Source organism: Salmo trutta, chromosome 38 (assembly GCF_901001165.1).
Source record: "Salmo trutta chromosome 38, fSalTru1.1, whole genome shotgun sequence".
Lineage (NCBI taxonomy): Eukaryota > Metazoa > Chordata > Actinopteri > Salmoniformes > Salmonidae > Salmo > Salmo trutta.
In genome coordinates this window covers 8,503,577-8,531,260 of record NC_042994.1, presented here as the reverse complement: position 1 = coordinate 8,531,260, position 27,684 = coordinate 8,503,577, and the positions used below count along the sequence as shown (strand labels likewise).

Below are 27,684 nucleotides of genomic sequence, written 5' to 3'. Positions count from 1 at the left end.
CTGTTATCGCTACCAAAGGTGCTTCAACAGAGTACTGAGTAAAGGGTCTTATGTAAATGTGATATTTCATTATTACATTTGTTTGTTGAAATTATCAACAATTTCTTAAAACTTGTTTTTGCTTTGTCATTTTGTGGTATTGTGTGTAGATTGATCAGGAAAAATATATATTTAATCCATTTTAGAATAAGTCTGTAACCTAACAAATGGGGGAAAAGTCAAGGGGTCTGAATACTTTCTGAAGGCACTGAATGTCGGCTCAATCGGAAATGACCTTTACATTTTTACGTGGATCTTCCGCGATACCTCCACGGTAGGGACTGAATCCAGCCCTTAGTGTTTGCTTTAGCCTGCCTGGATTGTCAGATGGGCGGGGTTTGCAATTTTGCGAATTGGTTCCATTCTATTAGACAAGCTCAATCAAATTTCAAATGATTTTAAATAGGACTTGAACCCAGGTATGGTACGAGGAGAGGGTTGACAGTGGAACAAGAACAGCAAGCATGAGGGAGAATTCTTCCACACATTCTTTTTATTTGGAAATAATAAAAATGAACTCTTTTTTTAAAATATAAAACATACACATCATTTGAGCCACACCTGTTATACCAAACAAGAAACGCTGCAGTGAATACTTTCTTTTTTATCTGATCGTTTCTTTTATATTTGTTGTTTCAGTGGAACACATAAATTGTAAACAATCAGCATTTTTTTCTCTCCTAATAATACTGACAAAATAAAAAGAATAACTCACTGAACATGAAACAAAAAAATTTGACGTTTTTATAAATGGGGTTTTACATGGCTGGGGTTGTAGGTTTCAAAGCATGGAGAGAGAGGTGTAGTGTCGACAGCTTTTGCAGATAATATGGCCTGATACCCTAGTACACTCAAGTATGGCAATTTGGGACTATACCCTGAAGCCTTGTAGTAAAGTAGTGTCCCTTTGTGACTTTCTAAATCCAATCGTAGTCTTAACGAACTTGACAATGTCCCCGTAATCTGACTTGGCCCCTTTCGTAAATATCACTAAACGTTTGGTTGAAAAAATATTTACAATATACCTAAATTACTTTCGGTACATCATACTCTAAATAATTTGTGTAATATATGTATCCATATATCTTATTACATCATTATGTTCAACATAACTATACTTTGTATATAAGTTGATCTGATTTATACATATTCAACCATGTAGTCTCAGCCCCATAGAGGTAAACTATGTGTACAGTAACAGTAGATTTGAAAGAATGGGCGGTGAGGACTGCTTAGTACGACAGTACAGCAACGGGTTCAATAGCTTTAAAAAAAGACAACATAATCTCGGTAATCAGTTGGTTTCGAAAAACATTCAGCACCGGAATGAAGGATGTGGACTAGACTTGACTGCAGCTGATAATTTCGAATGTCTTCGCGTGATGTGAATGGCTTCGGTTTCTCTTTTTATTTAAGTACGAGCAAACTGTACGTGTGCATGCAACATACAAGCGGGCCTACGGTATGTGAAACTAACACACATATCTAGTTCAGTTCAATCTTTTTTTTTCCAGTATCGTTTTTGTTTTACAAAATGTGCATGCAGCTTGGACAGGTCCGAGTCATGCTGGCCACGTTCCCTTTGGTGTGGCAGGAGTCAGCGGGCCTGACGAAGGATGAGCATTGGTGTTCCTGTCCGGAAAGCTCAATCTGATTGGTTACTTTTCACGTTCACAAAGATGCAGAAGGGAAATTTGAGCAACTGAAGTTTTTGGTTTTTCCAAAAAATCGAGACAAAGAAGAAATGAAATGAACCAAAAAATTACATTTGCAAGCAGTATTTTTTATATTTTTTTCATTCACTTTTTTTTCTCTCAAAAAGTTTAACTTTTTGCCGTAAAAAAAATCAAGCTTATTGTGCTTGCGTTTTTGAATCTCAAAATAATGTAAACTGAAGTTTTGGATAAAACCCCTAAACATGTGCTGGGGTGAGGGGAAGGATATTCCAGGAAAACAGCTAAATGAAAGTTCTCGTGATTGTGGACAAAGACACATATTTTTTTACAGTGACTTGTTGACACCCTGGTGATAGTTCAAAGTGAAATGTATAATTATATTTATTGGTCAACCTCCTTGGAGGTCTAATATACATCTATACAAAGACAACTGGGTTGGACTTTTTGTAGGTGACTGAACGAAGAAAACAACATTGTAATCCCACACTAATCTCATCGTCAAGTGTAAAAATCGTAACTTAAGATGTGTCACTGAACAGTCCTCTGCATCTCATTGCAGATACTTTATTTAATTTTCTCTATTTTGTATTTTTTCTTTGTCTTTTTTTTCTTCTCCATGCATACATCAGACAACGCATCGTAAACCTCATACTCATCATAAAAACATTTTTGTGCCATAAGTAACAAAAAAAGTCAAACGTACCAAAGACAAAAACGAGAGAGCGGCTTGGACCAGCCATGGTAAACATATTGAAAACAAAAAATTATATTTTGACAGAGAAGGACCAGTAATGTGAATCCACAAAGTCTAGGCACCAGAAGGAGACCCCTGCTTGCCCGGACCGACCCCACTCAGAAGCACTCTTCCCTGGGGGCCGAAGTGCTGGCAGTCTGTTTGGGGGCCGGATGGGGGCCACTGCAGAGAGGACATTATGGCACCCCCTGAGGAACAAGGAGGATGACACCTCTGTCTTGGGTCCATACATTCCGACGCTAACATACATTTCTTTGTTTATTGATGGTTTGACTAAAAACTACCACCCTGCTTCCTTTCACATTTAAATTTCTACTTAGTTTCTTCAATGAATTGAGTGTCTCCTTACCGCTCGACTCCAGTACAGCCTTACCTAGCTACCAAACATTGTTTATTACCGACAGCCCTAGTTCTTAGATTACAACCGCGAAAAAACCATGACGAATTCGTTACTGGAATGAAACACTGAAACCTAATGCTCTCTAAAACAAACAAACAAATTAAACGATGCCAGGAGTGATTGTCAGATCTCAACAAAGCTTTTTTTTAAATCATTGTGACTCTGTTTCTTGATTGTTGTTGTTCTAGAATAATTTTTGTCCGTTATTCTCTAAGGTGACGTTAATTCGTTTCACAAAGCGGTAGGCTAGCCATAGTCCCATTGGTCCGTTAAGATTGGCAGCTGTAGTCCTATTGGTCCACTAGGATCGGGTGCCCGGTGGGCCCGAGGAGCTGTCCAATGACGACTGGGAAGCACGTCGAGTCAGGGAGGCTAGTGTGGGGTCCACTAAGGAGGAGGGTGGGAACAACTTGTACCAGCCAATCACTGTGCTTGTTAAGTCTAGTTCCTCCAATAGGATTTGTGCAACTCCCATGAAGCTTTTGTGGTCCATTCGTCCGTAGTCTCCCCAGACGATCACCTGAAGGAGAAAAAAAAATGTATTGATTAAAACCTTTACAGCTTAAATGGTTAAATAAAGATTAAATAAAATTAAAATTAAACTAAAAAAATGGTTTTAATATTATTCAGGGGATGCATCTATTTAATTATTTGATTAAAAACTGATTGAACTTTCTTTATGAAACAAGGCATGCTTTGACCCTCACCTGTAAGACTTTACCCTGTGGGCTCTCCTCGAATTGCAGCGCTTGCTGGTACAGCGGGTCGAGCGTTTTCCGTGCAATCTTGGTTTTCTTTTTGGCTACATACGCTCCATTATTCAACAGATAGACCTTGACGTATGGAGCTGACGAAAGAAAGAAATAGAGAAAAAAAGAAACAAGAGGCAGATAAGGATATTCAATTGTGGTTCTAAACATGGTTCGAATGAATTGTTTTCTCTAGGTGGGCGATTACATGGACCCAGATAAGACTACTCCTGGATTAAAAAGCACTTTCAATGGACTTCGCACGGAATATTATTTTGTCTCAATGCAGTCCTCCACCCTTAGGTGGCGCTACCACCAGTGTCTCACCAGGGAGGGATTTGGATCCAGGCTTTTGTACAAGGCCCCGAGCTCTGATCACCTCCACCTCCAGCTGACCCTTCTTGTCCATCATTCCGATCTGAATATCACCTGGGAGGAAGAAGAAGTAGAACGAGTTGACCAAAGATGGTGGATAAATGAAGATGTCCGACTCAGGCCGTTTACGACATCATTTTTTTCTCTCACAGTTCCGGCTTCCTATATGCACCAATGCGATAGCAGCTGATGTCTCGCCTTCTGTTTTGTCTCTGGTTGACTAAACAGGAACTGGATTCAACGAATCAGAACAGGAAGTAGGCAGGAGATAAGGAGGAGGTTCGAGCAGATCACGTGATGTCACCGTCGTGTTTTGCATTATGGGTATAAACATTTCCAAAAATCATGCAGTTTTTGATGAAGACGCCTTCAAGTCGCTGCAGTTGCTTCTCACCAACTGCACCATGCAGTCATCACCTGCATTGTTGGAGGCACTATTTGTCAACCAATCATTAGGGTGTTTTTGTTTGATGAACATGGCCAAAGACACGCCTAAAACAGGAACCAAATTTACCCCGATTCTAAAGCTACAAATGAAAGTGATATTTGAGACCTCTCTCTAACCAATTAATTGGTACACATGTTTTGTTTTCAGTTTGTGAGCGTGTGATAAAGGGGTATAGAAAAGTTAATTTCGACATAAAGATTTTGTTTTTATAAACAACAGCAGCTATGTTGACACTGCTATGTTGATCTGAGCCTTGCTGTTGGAAAACCACTACAGTGTCTGACTTTTGGCTGTTGCAGATGCACCCCCGACTACAATCGGCTTCGTTAGGCTTACTGCTCGAACACACCGAAGGTCATGAAATAGGAAGTAGTAAGAAAAGTGAGCAATTGAGTTTCTCAAGAGGGAAGTTGGAAGGATATTGGGTTATTGAGGTAATATGGAGATGGAAAAAAGGAATCAAATCAATGAAACTGATTTGTGGGAGAAGGGAAGGGTATAGAAATAGCTGAACAATAAGTTATCAATTGGGGAAGAGTCACAGAGGGCCTATGATAGGGCAACAACATGATGAATAGACAGAATAGAATAGGGGGATATTTACTCACCTATGGCAGGTGTGGCCAGCGTTTGTCTGCCCACCAGCTGGGCAGGACCCAGGCCATCCAGGAAGTCGCTGAACTGGTTGCCTGGCTGTCCCAGACGCACCCCACCGAAAAGCAGACTAGAACAGAAGAAGAACACAGTCAATATACAACTAATTACCGTATATAACCTATGGGTCCTAGGTGAAATTATCTATTGAATTTACGGCAATAATGCTGAAATACTGGGTTGTTTACTTTACAGTGAATGTCAATTCATGTAACATTGGAAAAAACGTTTGTACCCATAAACAGAAAGAGGAAGAAAGTGACGAAGAGAGAGGGGTAGAGGGAGGAAAGGGAGAGAGACATACAGTATACAGAGAGAGATAGCGAGAGAGAAATAAAGAGAGAGAGATAAATATATATATATAGAGAGAGAGCCTGTATTTTGGAGATACTGACTTTCCCTCGGAGTTGCAGCTGTTCATGGTGCCGTTGGTGGACTCTTTACTGGACTGTCGACTCATGTTCCTGGTCATCTCTACAGCCATGCCCGTCTCTGTGCTCCTCTGGATGGATGCACCCTTCTCCTTCTTCCCCTTCCCCTCTGGAACCGGAGAGGAGAAAATATACACAATGTAGCGGATAGCTAAGGCTAATGGCTAAGTTAGCACGGCTTATCTACTGTCTTCCTGAGACCTGAAGTACCATCTTCCAGGCCTTAGTTTTTCTGGGTCAGTGCTAAACAACACAACTCTCGAGGATGAACACATTTAGGCCAGAAGGCTTTATTTTGTGGTCCTCTTGAGGAAAACCAGCTGTGGTGCCATGTATTCCTAGCTGCCTCATCGTAACGATAGGACACAGTGACAGAGCTGGGGAACAGCCACCCATGTTACATCTCAGAGGACAAAGGACACAAAAGAGAAATTGAAAGAACCGGGAAGTCAAAGTACCCTTTTCTGTCATTGTGTTTTCACAAGTCACAGCTGAACAATGGGTTGGAGAGGGTTGGAGAGATGTTTAGAGAGAAAGAACAACATGTTTTGTTATTTCAAGGTTCCATCCCTCGTCACGTCACCACAACCAACAAGATCCTTCTGTCCTAATACAGACAACAGTTAATCCTAAAGAACGATACAGTAGTACATGATGATAATACGCAGGTTGATGTTTATTGTTATGGATCTTTCCCTGGAGGCAGAACTGAGCGATTTCCTCTAGATGGGACAGCTGCAAAGTCAAAATTGGCTTATATTGTAAAAATGTATGATTTTTTGTGTGTGTTTTTTGGTCTTAAGGTTAGCAGTGTGGTTAAGGTTAGGGTTAAGGTTAGATTTAGGCTTAAAATCTGATTTTATGGCTATGCCAGCTAGTGACCACTCTGCAGAGCTGCCTCTAGAACAATATTCATGACAAAGAACGCTAACCTTAAATTAATTGTAGTAGAGCAAGAATCACCAGTATCAACCATAATCAATATGAAAGTATTCAAGCTTGAAAAATGTAAAAACAAGTCTTCCTTACCTTCTCTCTCAGCCCAACATGAATTCTAGATTTTGTCAGCAAAGAGGGCAACTATCACACAGAACACCAATCGTACTGCTATACTATATAACAATGGGGAGAGAGGAGAGAGGCACGGAGAGACCCCCCTCGGCCCTAGTTTCCTTTATAATGGCTTTTTATGTCAGCTACAAAGAGGAGTGCAAAAAAAGAGGAAGAGAGTGCAGTTGGAGCCTTTCAACTACCTCTCTCTCTGTCTCTCTGCTTCCTCTCTTTCCCCACCCTACAGTGAGTCCAGCCAGGCTGAGAAAGATTCCTTAAAGTCTCTCTCGCTGACTGAAAGCTTGGCCCCAGCGGGTGTCATCTAGAGTAGAAACATGTTGTTTTGAAACTCTTTATAACATGCTTTTTGTGGGTTGTATTCGTAAGATTAGAATTCCAGCATCAAGACATTTTGATGTGTAGTCACGTAAAGAAAAGGTCAAGAGTGATGTGCTTCTCTGTTTTTTTACTGTCTTATTCAGATGAAAGTGCTATAAGGTAGCTTCAGGTCACTCTTAACACTAAAAACATCTGAGAGCTCTCATGTCATGGCTACTTGCGAATAGTCCATTATGTCAAATTTTTACTGTCTGTAATGTCCAATTGTTAAATTGGACTGTATACATCAATGATGTCGCTCTTGCTGCTGGTGATTCTCTGATCCACCTCTACGCAGACGACACCATTCTGTATACTTCTGGCCCTTCTTTGGACACTGTGTTAACTAACCTTCAGACGAGCTTCAATGCCATACAACTCTCCTTCCGTGGCCTCCAACTGCTCTTAAACGCAAGTAAAACTAAATGCATGCTATTCAACCGATCATTGCCCGCACCTGCTCGCCCGTCCAGCATCACTACTCTGGACGGCTCTGACTTAGAATACGTGGTTAACTACAAATACCTGGGTGTCTGGCTAGACTGTAAACTCTCCTTCCAGACTCATATTAAGCATCTCCAATCCAAAATTAAATCTAGAATCGGCTTCCTATTTCGCAACAAAGCATCCTTCACTCATTCTGCCAAACATACCCTCATAAAACTGACCATCCTACCGATCCTCGACTTCGGCGATGTCATCTATAAAATAGCCTCCAACACTCTACTCAACAAACTGGATGCAGTCTATCACAGTGCCATCCGTTTTGTCACCAAAGCCCCATACACTACCCACCACTGCGACCTGTATGCTCTCGTTGGCTGGCCCTCACTTTATACTCGTTGCCAAACCCACTGGCTCCAGGTCATCTAAAAGACCCTGCTAGGTCCCCCCTTATCTCAGCTCACTGGTCACCATAGCAGCACCCACCTGTAGCACGCGCTTCAGCAGGTATATCTCTCTGGTCACCCCCAAAGCCAATTCCTCCTTTGGTCATCTTTCCTTCCAGTTCTCTGCTGCCAATGATTGGAATGAACTGCAAAAATCTCTGAAGCTGGAGATTCCCATCTCCCTCACTAGCTTTAGGCACCAGCTGTCAGAGCAGCTCACAGATCATTGCACCTGTACATAGCCCATCTGTATACATCCCATCTATCTACCTCATCCCCATACTGTATTTATTTATTTATTCCGCTCCTTTTGCATCCCAGTATCTCTACTTGCACATTCCATCTTTTGCGCATCTACCATTCCAGTGTTTAATTGCCATACTGTAATTACTTTGCCACCATGGCCTATATATTGTCTTAATTCCCTTATTTTACCTAATTTGCACTCACTGTATATAGACTTTTTGTTTAATTTTTTTCTTCTGTATTATTGACTGTATGTTTTGTTCATTCTATGTGTAACTCTGTGTTGTATGTGTCTAACTGCTATGCTTTATCTTGGCCAGGTCGCAGTTGCAAATGAGAACTTGTTCTCAACTAGCCTACCTGGTTAAATAAAGGTGAAATAAAAAAATAAAAAATGTCTGTCTACCACCGTATTTCAATGTAAACTGTAAATCAAATCAAATACCAGAGCCACATTTTCAAATCACAACCATCCCCAGCGTCTCCTTTATTTGGGTGAGCGTCAGTTTTAACCTTTGAACTCACCCGGGCCGATGATCTGCGACGTGCTGCGACTACGTCTGTTGGAGACGATGGAGACCACCCTGGCACTGAGGCTGGAGCGTCTCTTCTTGCCACCCATGCCCACCGTGCCCAGCGCCGTATCCGATTGGCTGCCATCGGTACGCTCTGACGCGTAGATCTCACCGCTGACGCTTGTGCTCTTCAGCATGGTCCGGCCTGGCGCCGCACGAACCTGCCGACTAGAGGGAGAGACAGGAGAGTAAAAGTTAAATCTGGAATCACAGTCTTGAGATATGAAATGAGCAGAGGAACTTATAACGTAAGGGATTACCTTCACTTTAATGGGTGAAAACACAACAGTCTAATAAACTTCAATAATTGATAAGGTTCTTAAACAGTATGATATGAGGCATACAATGATTGGTGAGTGATTGTATTGAGTTTAATGTTAAAACATGATATTGATGATACAAGAAAGCCTGAACAGACCCCAAAAGATCTCAAAACGAAACAATTATCTCAATGATCTCAAATGATCTAAAATTTCCAAATACGCTTCCAAAATCCCACACAATTCTGCAGTACGCCTTATGTGTCCAATGTCCATCATTGCCGATCTTTTGTAATGGTCGATAACACTGAAATAGAATTAAAGCACATTACAATGTGTTTTAATCAGTGGCGGCTGGTGGGAGGTGCAATAGGAGGATGGGCTCATTGTAATAGCTGGAATGGAATCAATGGAAGGTATCAAACACTTCAGACATATGGAAACCACATGTTTGACTCCATTCCATTAATTCCACTCCAGTCATTACAATGAGCCCGTCCTCCTATAGCTACTCTCACCAGCCTCCTCTGACATAAGTATATATATAAGTGTGTCTCTTTTGTAATATAAATGAGTCTCTCATTCTCAGCCAATAGCCTTAGCTGTTCAGGCTTCTTCTCCTCAGACAGGCCAACATACAGCAGGGACAGATGACACTCAGTGCTCTGTGGCGCTTTCTAGGGGTTCGGAGGAGCTGGTGCATATCCATCCCCTCTAAAGGGGTTGGGGTGCTACAGGAGAGCCCCGCCACACTGCCCCGTCCCGCATACACATCGTGGACCCTCTCCAAGTGACCAGGGGGCTAGGGAGGGGTAGGGTGGCCTGGGGCCTCTCCTCAGCCCCGTGGAGGGGGGTGATGAAGGGGCGAGGGCCAGCGGTGGGGTAGGGAGGAGGGTACTCCAGCTCAGAAGAGGTCCAGGGGGGGTCTGGACAGCAGGAGCACAGGACGCATGCCAGGGGGGATCTGAGATACACACTGACATACAAACACACGCAGACAAACAGAGGCACAGGACACAACAACGAAAGTTGACACACACAACAATCACAGACACACAAACACATGCACAACATTTTAATCAAGCCAAATAAACAAGGAGACTATATCACATGTGATGTTGTGTCAGCACAAATTACTAAACACATTTCCCCACATCGAACAATTACGCCATACAGTGAAATTGAATAATGGGACTGATAGAATATAGCAACCTCAGATGGAGAGAGAAGAAGAAGGAGGATTGAGGAGGATGGGAGGAGATAACGTCCACAGCTCTTCTCATAGGCAGCTAAGTCTCATAATCAAGCACCTTCAAACTGACTTCGGGACAGTCTTCAATATACTGTATGCATCCAAGTATCTCCATCAAACACCTCCACATTGATCTGGGGCCTTTCTACCGTGCCGTTTTTGAAAGACATAACGTTAGCCATTGGGAACTACAAACGTTTTGCTACTTTTCTCAACAACATTGATGCCCTGAATTTAGCAGGCGCTATCGACAGATCAGTTGGAAAAAGGGATGGGCTACTTTCTGCACATGCCACTCTCAGTGTGAACTCTAGTGACTTGACACAATGCTGGCCAAACAAGATGTTCAGTGCCTTGCAAAAGTAATCACCACCCTTGGCGTTTTTCTTATTTTGTTGCATTACAACCTGTAATTTAAATGAATTTTTATTTGGATTTCATGTAATGGACATACACAAAATAGTGAAATGAAAAAAATTACTTGTTTCAGAAAATTCTAAAAAATAAAAAAAGGGAAAAGTGGTGCGTGCATATGTATTCACCCCCTTTGCTGAAGGGGGTGAATACCCTAAATAAGATCTGGTGCAACCAATTACCTTCAGAAGTCACATAATTAGTTAAATAAAGTCCACCTGTGTGCAATCTAAGTGTCACATGATCTCCGTATATATACACCTGCTCTGAAAGGCCCCAGAGTCTGCAACACCACTAAGCAAGGGGCACCACCAAGCAAGCGGCACCATGAAGACCAAGGAGCTCTCCAAACAGATCAGGGACAAAGTTGTGGAGAAGTACAGATCAGGGTTGGGTTATAAAAAAAAATCCGAAACTTTGAACATTCCACGGAGCACCATTAAATCCATCATAAAAAAATGTAAAGAATATGGCACCACAACAACCTGCCAAGAGAGAGTCGCCCACCAAAACTCACGGACCAGGCAAGGAGGGAATAAATCAGAGAGGCAACAAAGAGACCAAAGATAACCCTGAAGAAGTCGCCAAGCTCCACAGCGGTGATTGGAATATCTGTCCATAGGACCACTTTAAGCCGTACACTCCACAGAGCTGGGCTTTACAGAAGAGTGGCCATTGCTTAAAGAAAGAAATAAGCAAACACTGGGACTGGGAAACTAGTCAGAACTGAAGGAATGATGGATGGAGCTAAATACAGGGAAATTCTTGAAGGAAATGTGTTTCAATCTTCCAGAGATTTGAGACTGGGATGGAGGTTCACCTTCCAGCAGGACAATGACCCTAAGCATACTGCTAAAGCAACACTCGAGTGGTTGAAGGGGAAACATTGAAATGTCTTGGAATGGCCTAGTCAAAGCTCAGACCTCAATCCAATTGAGAATCTGTGGTATGACTTAAAGATGCTGTACACCAGCAGAACCCATCCAACTTGAAGGAGCTGGAGCAGATTGTGACATGTTCATAGTTGTCATGGGGAAAGGTCTGATGGATACCTGCATTTGTGAAAAATATCATGAACTTGATGCAGCTAAAGAAAGGAATATTACTCTTCATGAAGAAATAAACACATTTGACCAAGTGCCTTGAACTGAATAAGGATTCCATGAGACTATTGGCATCTTTAAATGCTTCCTATCAAAACATCCAAGAAGATCATAATGGGACCTCCTGGACTATGATCAATTTCCACCACTGCACCCTTCTACTACCTTGAACCAGAAAATGGCTGCTCATTGTTTGACTCCAGGTGAGCGTAAATGGATGCGTGTCGGAACCAGAAAGAATGAGAATAATCGTTCTCGGCGCGCCTGCCTTCTTCCCCCGCGTCCAGACTTAACACTTTCAAATCGCTTTTAGCCCCTGTACCAGCTGTCTTCTGCCGGGGACTTGGGTGTTCCCTCTATGGCTGTGGATGTCAAATCAAATCAAATGTTATTTGTCACATGCGTTGAATTCAACAGGTGTAGACATTACCGTGAAATGTTAACTTACAAGCCCTTAACCAACAATGCAGTTCAAGAAATCGAGTTAAGAAAATATTTAATAAAAATACTAAAGTAAAAGATGTTATAAAAAGTAACAAAAGAAAATGACATAACAACAACGAGGCTATATACAGGGGGTACCAGTACCGAGTCAATGTGTGGGAGTACAGGTTAGTTGAGGTAATTTGTACATGTAGGTAGGGGTAAAGTGACTATGCATCGATAATAAACACTGAGTAGCAGCAGTGTAAAAACAAAGGTGGGGGGGGGGGTTTCAACGTAAATAGCCCGGGTGGCCATTTGATTAATTGTTCAGTAGTCTTATGGCTTGGGGGTAGAAGCTGTTAAGGAGCCTTTTCGACCTAGACTTGGTGCTCCGCTACCGCTTGCCATGCGGTAGAAGAGAGAACAGTCTACGACTTGGCTGACTAGATTCTTTGGCAGTTTTTGTGTTGTTGCCTACCCTTACCACCTGGGGCGGCACGTCAGGAAGTCCAGGATCCAGTAACAGAGGGAGGTGTTTAGTCCCAGGGTCCTTAGCTTAGTGATGAGCTTTGTGTTGAACATTGAGCTGTAGTCAATACACAGCATTCTCACATAGGTGTTCCTTTTGTCCAGGTGGAAAAGGGCAGTGTGGAGTGCGATTGAGATTGCGTCACCTGTGGATCTGTTTGGGCGGCATGCGAATTGGAGTGGGTCTAGGGTTTCCGGCATGATAGTGTTGATGTGAGCCATGACCAGCCTTTCAAAGCACTTCATGGCTACCGACAGGAGTGCTACGGGGCGGTAATCATTTAGTCAGGTTACCTTTGCTTTCTTGGGCACAGGGACTATGGTGGTCTGTTTGAAACATGTACCTCTCCCTGTCCTAGTCAATCAATTGGCTGAGCACTGCCTGGACCACCGCGGCCCACCTCTGCTGAGCTGTGCTCTCTGGATCAGAGCTCTGTACCTTTGGCTGTTGTGGCCTGCACGCAGCCGGCATCTCAGCAGCCCTCTTTTCAGGTGAGTTATGTGGCTCTGGCCTTGCAATCAGCTTCGAGATACAGCAGAGGCTGGATCATTCTGGCTATTGTGATAGGGAGTTCGATGGTGAGGCATATATCTGTACCTGGGGCAAAGACTTTGTGTTTTCCTGGGGCAAAAGTTCAGGATATCACCTGGTTGCTTCCCGAGGCTGTGCGTCAGTCACCGGGGGCTGATAATGTCATGGTTCATGTGGGGTCGAATGTCATTATGAAGGACAGCTCATAACAGCTGAAGATGGATTTTAAAGAACTAATTGGGTCACTACTTCACACCAACAAACGCCTCATAATAAATGGCCCTCTGCCCTCCCTAAATCGTGGCATTGAACGGTTCAGCAGACTTTTAGTCTTCCATAACTGGCTATGAGACTATTGCAGCTCTGTCGGTGTAAAACTTATTGACAAATTTGATAACTTCTGGAAACAAAGCTCGTATTATAAGGAGGATGGTATCCACCCAAATCATTTGTGTTCCTTGACCCAAGCCCAGCTGATTTAATTCCTACCATTGTGTCACTGAGTTGTCACAATGTACCAGCAAAGGTACATTATCCCAGGGTTATTGGAAGACACAATGTAAGTAACCTTATGTCCCTCTTACTGTCCTGAATGCCTCTGCTGATTCTACAGCTATTGTATGTAATTACATGCCTATGAACCAGTGTTATACTGTTAGCACTGGGGTGGTGTCCCCTAACAGGATGTCCACTGTGTGCAGCTCACCCTGCGCTAATATAAATAACCAGAGGATGTCTACCTCTGCTAAGCTTCCCAGTAAAGCAAGAAAAACAATCAAGCATCCCAGAAAAGTGTTAAAAATAGCCGACGTTAACATATGTAGCTTAAGAAACAAGGTTAATGAAATTAATAATTTGCTAGCAACAGATGACATTCATATTCTGACAATCTCTGAAACTCTTGATGATACAGTGGTAGCAATACATGGTTATAACATCTAGAGAAAAGACAGAAATGCCAAAGGTGGAGGTGTGGCTGTTGTTATTCAGAACCACATTCCTGTAAAGCTTAGAGAGGATCTCATGTTAAATAATGTTGAAGTAATATGGCTACAGGTTCATCTGCCTCACCTAAGCCCATTCTGGTGGGAAGCTGCTATGGACCACCAAGTGCTAACAGTCAGTATCTGGATAACGTGTGAAATGCTTGATAATGTATGTGATATCAATAGAGAGGTATATTTTCTGGGTGATTCAAATATTGACTTCGCTTTCATAAAGCTGCCCACTCAAGATAAAGTTTCAAACTGTAACTAGTAACAGCAACCTGGTTCAGGTTATCAATCAAGCTACCAGGGTAGTTACAAACACCACAGGAATGAAATCAGCAACATGTATTTATCACATCTTTACTAATACTGCAGAAATTTGCTTGAAAGCAGTATCCAGATCCATCGTACGTAGTGATCACAATATAGTAGCCATATCTAGGAAAACCAAAGTTCCAAAGGCTGGGCCTAATATAGTGTATAAGAGGTCTTACAAGAAGTTTTGTAGTGATTCCTATGTTGTTGATGTAAAGAATATTTGTTGGTCCGTGGTGTGTAATGAGGAGCAATCAGACGACGCACTTGACACATTTATGAAATTGCTTATCCCAGTTACTAATAAGCATGCACCCATTAACAAAATGATTGTAAAACTGTTAAATCCCTATGGATTGATGAGGAATTTAAAAAGTGTATGGTTGAGAGGGGTGAGGCAAAAGAAATGGCAAATAGGTCTGGCTGTACAACCAATCGGCAAACGTACTGCAAATTGAGAAATCATGTGACTAAACTGAATAAAAAGAAGAAAACCACACTTAGAAACAAAGATAAATGACATAAAGAATGATAGCAAAAAGCTTTGGATTACCTTAAATGAAATTTTGGGCAAAAAGGCTAAATCTTCTCCATCATTCATTGAATCAGATGGCTCATTCATCACAAAGCCCACTGATATTGCCAACTACTTTTATGATTTTTTTCATTGGCAAGATTAGCAAACTTAGACATGACATGCCTGCAACAAATGCTGACACTACACATCCAAGTATATCTGACCAAATTATGAAAGACAAGCATTGTCATTTTGAATTCCTTAAAGTAAGTGTGGAAGAGGTGAAAACGTTATTGTTGTCTATGAACAATGACAAGCCACCGGGATCTGACAACGTGGATGGAAGATTACTGAGGATATTAGTGGATGATATTGCCATTCCTTTATGTTATATCTTCAATTTAAGTCTACTAGAATGTGTGTGCCCTCAGGCCTGGAGGAAAGCAAAAGTTATTCCCCTACCTAAGGATAGAAAAACCCCCTTAACTGGCTCAAATAGCCGACCAATCAGCCTGTTACCATGCCTTTGTAAAGTTTTGGAAAAAATTGTGTTTGACCAGACACAATGCTATTTTATAATAAACAAATTGACAACAGACTTTCAGCACGCTTATAGGGAAGGACATTCAACAAGCACAGCACTTACATAAATGACTGATGATTGGCTGAGAGAAATTGATAATAAAAACATTGTGGGGCTGTTTTGTTAGACTTCAGTGTGGCTTTTGACACTATCGATCATAGTTTATTGCTGGAAAAATATATGTGTTATGGCTTTACACCCCTGCTATATACTGGATAAAGAGTTACCTGTCTAACAAAACACAGAGGTTGTTCTTTAATGGAAGCCTCTGCAACAAAATCCAGGTAGAATCAGGAATTCCCCAGGGCAGCTGTCTAGGCTCCTTACTTTTTAAAATCTTTACTAATGACATGCCTTTGAGTAAAGCCAGTGTGTCTATGTTGCGGATGACTCAACACTATACATGTCAGCTACCACAGCGACTGAAATGACTGCAACCCTTAACAAAGAGCTGCAGTTAATTTCAGAATGGGAGGCAAGGAAAAACTAAAAGCATTGTATTTGGGACAAATCTTTCACTAAACCTCAACTAAATCTTGTAATGAATAATGTGGTAATTGAGCAAGTTGAGGAGACTAAACTGCTTGGAGTAATTCTGGATTGTAAACTGTCATGGTCAAAACATGTTGATACAAAAGTAGCTAGGATGGGGAGAAGTTTGTCCACAATAAAGCGCTGCTCTGCATTCTTAACAGCACTATCAACAAGGCAGGTCCTAGAGGCCCTAGTTTTGTCGCACCTGGACTACTGTTCAGTCATGTGGTCAGGTGCCACAAAGAGGGACTTAGGAAAATTGCAATTGACTCAGAACAGGGCAGCACGGCTGGCCCTTGGATGTACACAGAGAGCTAACATTAATAATACGCATGTCAATCTCTCCTGGCTCAAAGTGGAGGAGAGATTGACTTCATCACTACTTGTACTTATGAGAGGTATTGACATGTTGAATACCTCTAATGCATACCCCACAATCCCCAAGTCCAGAACAGACTATGGGAGGCGCTCAGTACTAAATACAGCCATGAGTACATGGAACTCTATTCTACATCAAGTAACTCATGCAAACAGTAAAATTAGGTTTAAAAAACAGATAAAAATACACTTTATGAACAGCGGCGACTGTGAAGCAACACAAACATAGGCACAGACACATGCATACACACACACGATAACATACGCACTATACACACGTACACATGGATTTTGTATTGTAGATATGTGGTAGTAGAGTAGGGGCCTGATGGCACACACTTAATGTGTTGTGAAATCTGTTGTGAATGTATTGTAATGTTTTTAAAATTGTATAACTGCCTTCATTTTGCTGGACCCCAGGAAGAGTAGCTGCTGCCTTAAACAGTCTTCATTATACAGTATGAATCCAATATCTCTTATCAGGTACCTTCAAACTGACCTGGAGCCAGTCTGCAGCAATCTGAGCAACCAGCGAACAACCCATCACATTCCATTCTCTCTGCAGTCCACAATAGCCATGATCTATCTCTTAGAACGTATGTCAAAGGCCCTGGGCCCTCTGTTTTATAACCACTCTGTTTGGATTGACGCACGCACGCACGCACGCACACACACACACACACACACACACACACAGACTTCAAAACATTAGGCTGTTAATAAGGGCCTGCCCAGGAGAGGCTCAGGGGATTGGGTCATTTGTCCGTGTCAGCAGGCAGGCTGTTGTGGACTGGACTGGTCAGCTGTAGGGACGTTAGGGCTGTGTGGGGAGGGAAGTTATGGGTGGGGTTATGTGAGTGAGGTCGTTGGGGTTATAGGACTATGGGATGGTTGGCTAAGAAAGTATAATAAGACTGTGGTGGGTTTGAGGGGACACTAGTTTGTACATGTAAGGCAGGTGGATTTGAGGGGACACTAGTTTATACATGTAAGGCTGGTGGGTTTGAAGGGACACTAGTTTGTACCGGTAAGGCAGGTGGGTTTGAGGGGACACTAGTTTGTACACGTAAAGCAGGGGTGTCAAACTCATTCAACGGAGGGCCGACTGCAGCAGGTTTTTGGTCTTTCACTTCAATTAAGACCAAGACAACCAGGTGAGGGGAGTTCCTTACTAATTAGTGACCTTTATCCATCAGTCAAGTACAAGGGTGGAGCGAAAACCCGCAGACACTCGGCCATCCTTAGAATGAGTTTGACACGTGATGTAAAGCCAGGTAGGTTTGAGGGGACACTTGGTGACAGTTACAGTAGGTGGTTGAGGCTGTTTACAGGTCACAACAGGAGCAATAGGGTTACGGGGACCATGGTTAGTGGGTACACAGCAATTATGTGAGGTCCTTAAAATATGGGGCCTTGTCTGCCATGGCCCATTGTAGGTCCCTCCATCCCGTGACGGAGCGAAGGACCTTTTCTCTTTTCTTTACCTGGCGTCTTTGGGGTCCCCAGACACAGTGTGTCTCCTCCTCTTCAGCTCTTGAGAGAACCGTCTCTTCCCTGCTGCCCTCATCCTCTCCTGCTCTCCATCCATCCCCCACGAGATCCTCCTCTCCTTCTTCTCGTCCTCTAAAGACTTGGACCTGTGTCCATTCATTTTGGGTTTCCCCACCGTGTGTGTTTGTGTGTATGCAATGCAAGTATTCATAGAGAAAAACGAACATGCAAAAAGATTGAAACGTGCACCAATTAGCATGCAGAAAAAAGACAGACAAAAGGAACAGACTGATAAAAAACGGGCATGCATGACAAACAGAAGAACAAACTCCACACTATGCCTTTGATTCCTTCAATATCTTCAATTGAATGCTCAATTACCTTGTAAATGATCATGTAAGTACATATGAAACTAAATTAAAGTGTCGAGCGGGGTACCGACCTGAGCCGCCCACGTGGGCGTTCTGATTGGATAGACATGTAGGAGGTGCTGCTGAGGCGTGAGGCACTGCTGGCGCGGGATAGGGCCGACGCGTCACTCATGTCGCTGTCTGACGAGCGGGCCGACAAGTTGTCAGAGCTCCGCCGCTGATCCGCATACATCTGGAGGCGGTGAGAGAGGAGAGAGGAAGACTGGTGTCTAGCTGAGGTTTAGGTGTAGATCTGCTCCCCAACAGTGGTGGAAAACCTACCCAATTGGCATACTTGAGTAAAAGTAAAGATACCTTAATAGAAAAGGACTCAAGTAAAAGTGAAAGTCACCCAGTAAAATACTACTTGAGTAAAAGTCTAAAAGTATTTGGTTTTAAATATACTTAAGTCTCAAAAGTAAAAGTAATTGCTAAAATATACTTAAGAATTGAAAGTAAAAGTAAAAGTAGAAATCATTTCAAAGACCAGAAGGCACTATTTTCTTGTTTTTTTATTTACGGATAGCCAGGGGCACACTCCAACATTTAGACATAATTTACAAACGAAGCATTTGTGTTTAGTGAGTCCACCAGATCAGAGGCAATAGGGATGACCAGGGATGTTCTCTTGATAAGTGCACGAACTTGACCATTTTCCTGTCCTGCTAAGTATTGAAAATGTAACGAGTACTTTTGGGTTTCAGCGAAAATATATGGAGTAAAAAGTACATTATTTTCTTTAGAAATGTAGTAAAGTAAAAGTAAAAGCTGTCAAAAATATAAATAGTAAAGTAAAGTACAAATACCCAAAAAATCTACTTAAGTAGTACTTTCAAGTATTTTTACTTAAGTACTTTACACCACTGCTCCCCAATACCCTAAGTGGCATCTGTGTTATAACTGACAATGAAAAAGTAATAAGCATTGAAAACTCTCCAACCTTTTATGGGTGAAGGACAGTGGCCATCTTGAACAACAGTTAATATACTGTAGCTCTAGGTGTAGAACTATACAATTACAACAGGGTTGTAATGTTGAGGTGGACCAGGAAATAGTGCCTGTCTTCCAGCAGAGAGATACAACAGTACTGACCTCTCGTTTGGTCTTGAGGTCCGTCTCGGGGTCATGGGAGGCTGAAGGCCGGTAGGAATGTACTTTCATGTTCATCTGTCTGGCTCGCTCCTCTACTGCTAGAGCTGGGAGGAAATGACTTAATTAATGAATACAGTAATAATACAGTAAATTACACAAGAAACACCCAACCTCTCAGGTGAATGACAGTGAAGGTGAACGGTGTAGGGTGAAGTTGCTCCTAGACGCTGATCTTGGGTCAGTTTTGCATTTCCCCTACTTATGTTTAAGGTTAGGATTCGGGGAAGGGACATCTGATCCTAGATCTGTACCTAGGGGAACTTCACCCGGGAACAAGGTGAACAGAGGAAGCAGGAGGTGATTGGAGGTATTAAGACAACTGTACTGTACTCTTAGTGTCATTGCTCTATTTGGACACTAGGTGGCGCATGCTGTGCATCACTTTCATTAGATGTCATGTACGGAATATTACAGCGTGCACAGAGGGTCATAATTGTTGGGGGATATAAAGAGGGAAAAGTCAAATCACATCTACTGGATAGAAAGGGTCTAAAATCTAAAACATAATATATAGTTGGGTAAGATACAGTCGTGCCATTTAATTACCTTTTTCATTAGGTTTACTAGCATCAACAGGTTTATTATCTACAAGTATTATTTCTTCATGTACATGGAGGTAGAAGAGAATGAGGAATGTAAAGAAACAGAGAAGAGTGAGGAAGAGTACTCAGACAAAATGGTTTTGAATGGTCGGAGTTATGATTTCATACACTCAGTTGTAGTACGAGACACATCATGACATGCACAGACAGACAGACAGACAGACAGACAGACAGACAGACAGACAGACAGACAGACAGACAGACAGACAGACAGACAGACAGACAGACAGACACTCCTTGACAACCTACCTTGCTCTACACTGCTGCTTCTGGCAGGAACCTGTGGCAGCTGTCTGCCCCTGCGACCTGACTGGGGAGTCCCCGTAGGAGGGGAGGGGCTGTGGGTGTGTGTTCTGAGAGAGAGAGAGACAAGAGACAGAAAAAGAGAGAAAAGGAGAAAGAGAAATGGAATACAAGTGAATGAGTTCAACTCCTCCACAGTAGGCCCATTCCAGCATATATAAAACCCAGGGTGGCTACATCCTTGACCATACACTAGAGGGAACCAATGGGATTGGTTTACTGCTCCCACAACCAATAAGAGCAGCAGGACAGTGGGTATAGGCAGCACAGAGGTCAAAACGGGACAAAGGGGTACAACAAGGGGGTGCTAAAGGGGTATATTTTAGGGCACCAGCATGCACCTGTCCTGTCGTGGTGAGTTAGGGGCAGATCCCCCCAGGGGTGTCTGGTTAAAGGGGCGCAGCGGCCCCCCTCTCCCCCTACTGCCCCTCAGTATAGAGGTGGGCTGGATACGACTGGCATCAACAGGCCACGTGGAAAGAAAAGAACAAACAAACGAAAGAAAGCTAAATGATATAAATGGTAAAGAATGTAAATCATATTCAACATAAAGAAGGACCTTATGGCCCACAATGTAAATCATATTCAACATAAAGAAGGACCTTATGGCCCACAATGTAAATCATATTCAACATAAAGAAGGACCTTATGGCCCTCAATGTAAATCATATGAAACATAAAGAAGGACCTTATGGCCCACAATGTAAATCATATGAAACAGAAAGAAGGACGTTATGGCCCACAATGTAAATCATATGAAACAGAAAGAAGGACCTTATGGCCCACAATGTCAATCATTTTCAACATAAAGAAGGACCTTATGGCCCTCAATGTAAATCATTTTCAACATAAAGAAGGACCTTATGGCCCACAATGTAAATCATATGAAACAGAAAGAAGGACCTTATGGCCCACAATGTAAATCATATGAAACAGAAAGAAGGACCTTATGGCCCACAATGTAAATCATTTTCAACATAAAGAAGGACCTTATGGCCCACAATGTAAATCATATGAAACAGAAAGAAGGACCTTATGGTCCTCAATGTAAATCATTTTCAACATAAAGAAGGACCTTATGGCCCACAATGTAAATCATATGAAACAGAAAGAAGGACCTTATGGCCCACAATGAACCAGAACACAATAAATAAAGGACATAACAATTCAAGAAAACACAGAGCTAAGGCTATGGGTCTACTGACAGTACATCTTTACAACGCTCATTTAGAAAAGGTTTTGCTGTGCTGCTAAACTGCATTCATAGCAAAGTCACAATTTGTAACAAATCAGATTGACATCAGACATCAACACATTCTAGATTTGAAGAGTGATGATCTCCATCCAGATAGAGGACAGGATGAATGGGGGTGTATGAGAGGGATGGGGTGAATGAATGAATGAAAGAATGACCTTACCTGTCAGCCTCCAGACCTTTCTTGCTGTTACCTCTCTGACTGTTAGGTCTGCCCAGGCTCCCTGACTGCCTGTGACGTGGAGGACATGAGAAGAAGACAAAATGGAGGATGGGTAACCCAATGGAGAAACAAAACTAAAGACGAATCTTGAATGCGTGGTCAGCTGGTGTGTTATTTAAAATAAAAGAGATGCTGAAATGATTTTGTTTCAAAAAAATGTTGATGCAACATTTTAGACTACTATATTGCACTGCTACATTGCTTGCGACTAACTGTTCAGAACAGAAACATCAAAACACCATGACAACAGAGCACGTGGAAGCCAGACGTGTAGCAGAGGAAGCAGGAAGTCAGGTGCAGGTCAGTAAGGTGAAGCAGCAAGCGGAGCAGTAACTACAGCGTTACAACAACCCACCAGTTTACACTGTAATCTAGAACATCTAGGAAAGCAATAAAGTGCAGGGTTGGGGTTAGGTTTAGGGCAGGGCTAGAGCAAGGGTTAGGCTTATGGTTAGAGGAAAACTATAGTAGCCACGCAGTGCTAAGCAAGTACAGTAGCAGGACTGCAGCTTGGGTCCTGGGAGGTAAGGGTAGGGCTAGGTCGGTACCCAGTACCTTTCTTCCTCTGGGGAGGCCTGCTCTACTAAAATCCTGGGGCTTGTGAGCTGTCTGCGGGGCAGAGAGTTGGAGCATCTGGAGGAGTGGAGGTGTGAGGCATCCCCCAGGTGGGGAAACAGGGAGAGGGACACAGTGAGTGAAGGGAGGGCTGGGTTCATGTTAGTTTAGAACGAGCTAAAAGCATTGGGATTCCCTGGCACCTAGAATGCCTCTGCTGGCCAAAACACTCAGTGACAGTAGGTGTGAATTATTGTGCAGGTCAATGTGAAAGAGCTGTTATTGTGAAGTCACTGTGTTGCTCAGCACCTCTCAATATACACTGAGGAGCTAGTGGTGAACAAAATGTATAGATAACATGCATGACAAGAATGGGTGAAGTGATGTTGAATCTTTGTTGATTCCACCTATTGGTATACTCTGGGAAAATAGAACACTCAAATGATAGTTTTTTTTAAAGTACTTGAGAGAATATAGAAACGTTCAACAACTAAAGAAACATTGTAAACCTAGAAAAGGAGGTGCAGTAGGTTATCTCCTATAGAGGAGGATATGTGTGTACCTGTCTTTATCAGGAGAGTGGAGGTTGGGGTGTGTGTACCTGTCTTTATCGGGAGAGTGGAGGTTGGTGTGTGTACCTGTCTTTATCAGGAGAGTGGAGATGGTGTGTGTGTACCTGTCTTTATCGGGAGAGTGGAGGTTGGTGTGTGTGTACCTGTCTTTATCGGGAGAGTGGAGGTTGGTGTGTGTACCTGTCTTTATCGGGAGAGTGGAGGTTGGTGTGTGTGTACCTGTCTTTATCGGGAGAGTGGAGGTTGGTGTGTGTGTACCTGTCTTTATCAGGAGAGTGGAGGTTGGTGTGTGTGTACCTGTCTTTATCAGGAGAGTGGAGGTTGGTGTGTGTGTACCTGTCTTTATCAGGAGAGTGGAGGTTGGTGTGTGTACCTGTCTTTATCAGGAGAGTGGAGGTTGGTGTGTGTGCCTGTCTTTATCAGGAGAGTGGAGGTTGGTGTGTGTACCTGTCTTTATCAGGAGAGTGGAGGTTGGTGTGTGTACCTGTCTTTATCAGGAGAGTGGAGGTTGGGGTGTGTGTACCTGTCTTTATCAGGAGAGTGGAGGTTGGTGTGCGTACCTGTCTTTATCAGGAGAGTGGAGGTTGGTGTGTGTGTACCTGTCTTTATCAGGAGAGTGGAGGTTGGTGTGTGTGTACCTGTCTTTATCAGGAGAGTGGAGGTTGGTGTGTGTGTACCTGTCTTTATCAGGAGAGTGGAGGTTGGTGTGTGTGTACCTGTCTTTATCAGGAGAGTGGAGGTTGGTGTGTGTGTGCCTGTCTTTATCAGGAGAGTGGAGGTTGGTGTGTGTGTACCTGTCTTTATCAGGAGAGTGGAGGTTGGTGTGTGTGTGCCTGTCTTTATCAGGAGAGTGGAGGTTGGTGTGTGTGTACCTGTCTTTATCAGGAGAGTGGAGATTGGTGTGTGTACCTGTCTTTATCAGGAGAGTGGAGGTTGGTGTGTGTGTACCTGTCTTTATCAGGAGAGTGGAGGTTGGTGTGTGTGTACCTGTATCAGGAGAGTGGAGGTTGGTGTGTGTGTACCTGTCTTTATCAGGAGAGTGGAGGTTGGTGTGTGTGTACCTGTCTTTATCAGGAGAGTGGAGGTTGGTGTGTGTACCTGTCTTTATCAGGAGAGTGGAGGTTGGTGTGTGTGTGCCTGTCTTTATCAGAAGAGTGGAGGTTGGTGTGTGTGTGCCTGTCTTTATCAGGAGAGTGGAGGTTGGTGTGTGTACCTGTCTTTATCAGGAGAGTGGAGATGGTGTGTGTACCTGTCTGTATCAGGAGAGTGGAGGTTGGTGTGTGTACCTGTCTTTATCAGGAGAGTGGAGGTTGGTGTGTGTGTACCTGTCTTTATCAGGAGAGTGGAGGTTGGTGTCAGGCCTGAGGCAGGTGGTGCTGGCACTCCTCACCCGGTCCAGACTGGGCTGCAGATCACTACAGTACCACAGAGGGAAGAGAAGGAAGGGAAAAGAGGAAGAGGCGGGACAAAGTGAAAGGAAGCGTGCAAGACAGAGAGAAGGAATGGTAGAGTGAGAAAAAAACAAAGAAAGAGAGAGAGAATCGAGGGAAATAAAGAATCCAAGACAGAAGGAAGGAATTGCAAATAGAGGTGGGAGGGGGAAACGAGAGACAGAAAGAAAAGAAGGAACAAACATTAGATACAGAACAAACTTATAAGGGGGCTTGTAGACCTCCATTCATTATAATAACGGTCCTTTGCGGCCATACTGTACAGTCAGTCCACTTGATGTGAAGGTTGGAGCGTTGCCATGGGAACTTGCTCTTGGTGGAAGAGGAGAGTGGACTGGGTGAAATTTGTGTGAGCAGACAGACATACTACAACACAAATACTCTCTCTATCACACACACACAAAATCTCTTTCTCTCTCCCTTCTCTCTGGCAGGGAGCCTACTACAGTCGATGATCTTGTCATTTGTCATGTCATGGTCTTTGTTGGGGCCATGGATGTCAACACAATACTGGAAAAGATGCTGTGTCCAACTGGCATCACATGCCTCACATGACACAGAGCCCCAATGTACGCTATGGTTTGCAGTGTGCCAATAAGGACTTAGTTGTTCATTGTTTAATACAGTCAACCCTGTTGTGTGTCCTGTGGTCTTACACAAGTTTAGGTTAAGGATGAGCATTCGATCACTCACGAAGGGATGGACGGTGGAGTGCAAAGGCAGGCCTTTTGGGCGGTGGGAGAGGGTCATCCGTGGGGGTGGGGTGGAGAGGTGACGTCCGTTGGGGGTGGGAGGGCAGAGGACGAAGGGAGCGAGGAGGGCGTCTGTTCGGGGTAATGGGTTTCTTACCTAACGGTGACCTCATCAGTGAACCTGAGCACACGGTGTGTGAGGACGCTACGGGAGGCGGAACCGCCCCCTCCCTGATGCCCCCGGGGAGGCTTGCTCTTTAGGCAAGCAGGGAGGGTGTTGCTACACGCGTGTGAATCCGTGGTAGATGGTATAGACGCATGCAAGAAAGGAAAGAAAACCTAGATTTGACATGCATGCAAAAGGATGAGAGGCCAAATAATGAACAATGATAAAGACGTGCAAGGAAACACAACAATGGCACTGAAGTAAACAAACAAACCGTATAAAAACAGCAAAGCAATAAAAATGTCCTATAGACGTCTCTGGAGCTTGAGACATGGAGGAGGAATATCCAGATTTGACATCAGAATATCACATCTACTCCATCCTAATCCCCATTCTCAGTATTTCCTCTCCCCAACGACTATGTAGTGATGGGGGATTGTCTGATGGAGGCCCAAGACATAGCCGACAACAGAGAACACAGTGAAAGTAGGGATGGGGGATTGTCCTGCCGTCCATTATATGTATGGAGATTAAATGTAATACTGATTATATAAGTCCATCTAAACAGATTTTAAGTTGCACGTGTCAAAGCATTATAGCATGGGAAACCAAGCATGTAATATATCTACTGTATATAGGACAGTACATAGGATTATAGTATTAAAATATACAGTGAAGTACTAATATAATATTACTGTAACAGATCTGGTCCAGGGTCATCATATTATAATAAATAATAATTTGGTGGATGCTTATATTTATCCTATTGGAAATGTGTTTTTTGCATATCCCAACTCCCCCTGAGACACCCTCGGAGAGAGGTACCACATCAGATCTGTAAAGCTCTGTTAGGAGTCGGTTTGGGGAATCAATTACGCTGACAGAACGTTGATACAACATCATAAGCCACAAAATGCCAAGGATGAGTTGAGTTCAGGTTTTGGGGAAGAGTAAAGGAAAGAGAGCAGGGTTTTCTTATTCTACTCTCTTACCTGTATATGTCCTTGTGTATACCATTGACTAATAGGGGCATTTTGGGTGGTAGTGTATTGCTGGACCTAGCTACGCCCCTGTGTGGTTTTTTGAGTGTAGACCGTGCATTGATTGAGGGGGAAAAACAGAAGAGGGGAAAAAAACAATACAATTGTATAAATAAAACGTCCAGGCAAAAATAACATTAATCTGCTATAGATAAAATGTTCAGACAAAAATGTAAATCACCAAGAGAGATTTTCATACTATTCTGAGGTAAACAAAAGAGCTATTCTGTAATCTATTCTAATCTGTTTAAAACCAATATAAACTCAATGTTTTTATGGTGTCATGGAGAGTGTGTGGTACTATTTTGGCCTCTCGGGTGAACAAAATAAGTCCCTTTGTGTCTGTAACGAATTCATGGATATTCTAAAACTATATAAAGCTGAATACATTACAAGGATGACTTTCACATTGTCCACTTTCTATGCAGGTAGACAAAAGTGAACATTGATGCAGTACATGGAATAGGAACACATCACATTAAACAAAAATATTGCCACATGATACATGACTTACACTTTCTTTATCACAACCATAGACTGTAGTATCACTGACCAAGTTAAAATGGAGTTGTTAACATTGAATGACAATGTAAAGAATGATGGGTAATATAATAGAAGAAAGATGGTGGGTAGGGACGATAAAAGTAACGTCTCTGGCTTTTTGGTTGTTGTTGTTTTTGTTTACCTGTTTGTGTGCAGGCACTCGGCACTCCCGCCTCGGATAGACCTGTGCATCTCGAGGACCTCACTGTGATTGCCATGGCGATGGGTGAACCGAACAACCAATCAAAAACAACAACGTAAGAGGATGGTCAAATCAGACAAACCCGCTCATGAGAAATGAATGAGAAGAAATCATGAAATCATAATTTTGATTCAGCATCAATAATAATAAATATGATATTCAACTTTTAGTAAGAGACTTTTGCATTAGACTGTTAGTCGTATTAGTAATTATTAGTATAGAACAGTACTAATGTAGCCTGCTATTCCACTTGTCCTTGGAGTATCCGACACTTTCAACCTCAAAAACTAAAAGCTAGTGGTCAACCTCCGTGAAATAATTGGGCATAAAAGAATACTGTACTTCTACAGGTATTTGATTGCAAATGAACAAAATAAGGAGGAAACCATGTCAGCATCAACTCCTATATTGAACTCAAAGCTCTATTCAAATAAGATACTCCAAAGTATATCCATATTGTACACAAACACTGGAACTTCACTGCATAACCTGCACACACTCTCTCTCTGCCATAAGTCACCAAAATATTCT

General features: G+C 42.7%; 1 pseudogene; it reads right to left on the bottom strand.

Annotated features, from left to right (window-relative positions):
- Positions 1-514: 514 nt before the first annotated feature.
- Positions 515-27,684, bottom strand: part of LOC115177794 (regulating synaptic membrane exocytosis protein 1-like) — a 43,436-nt pseudogene continuing 16,266 nt past the window's right edge.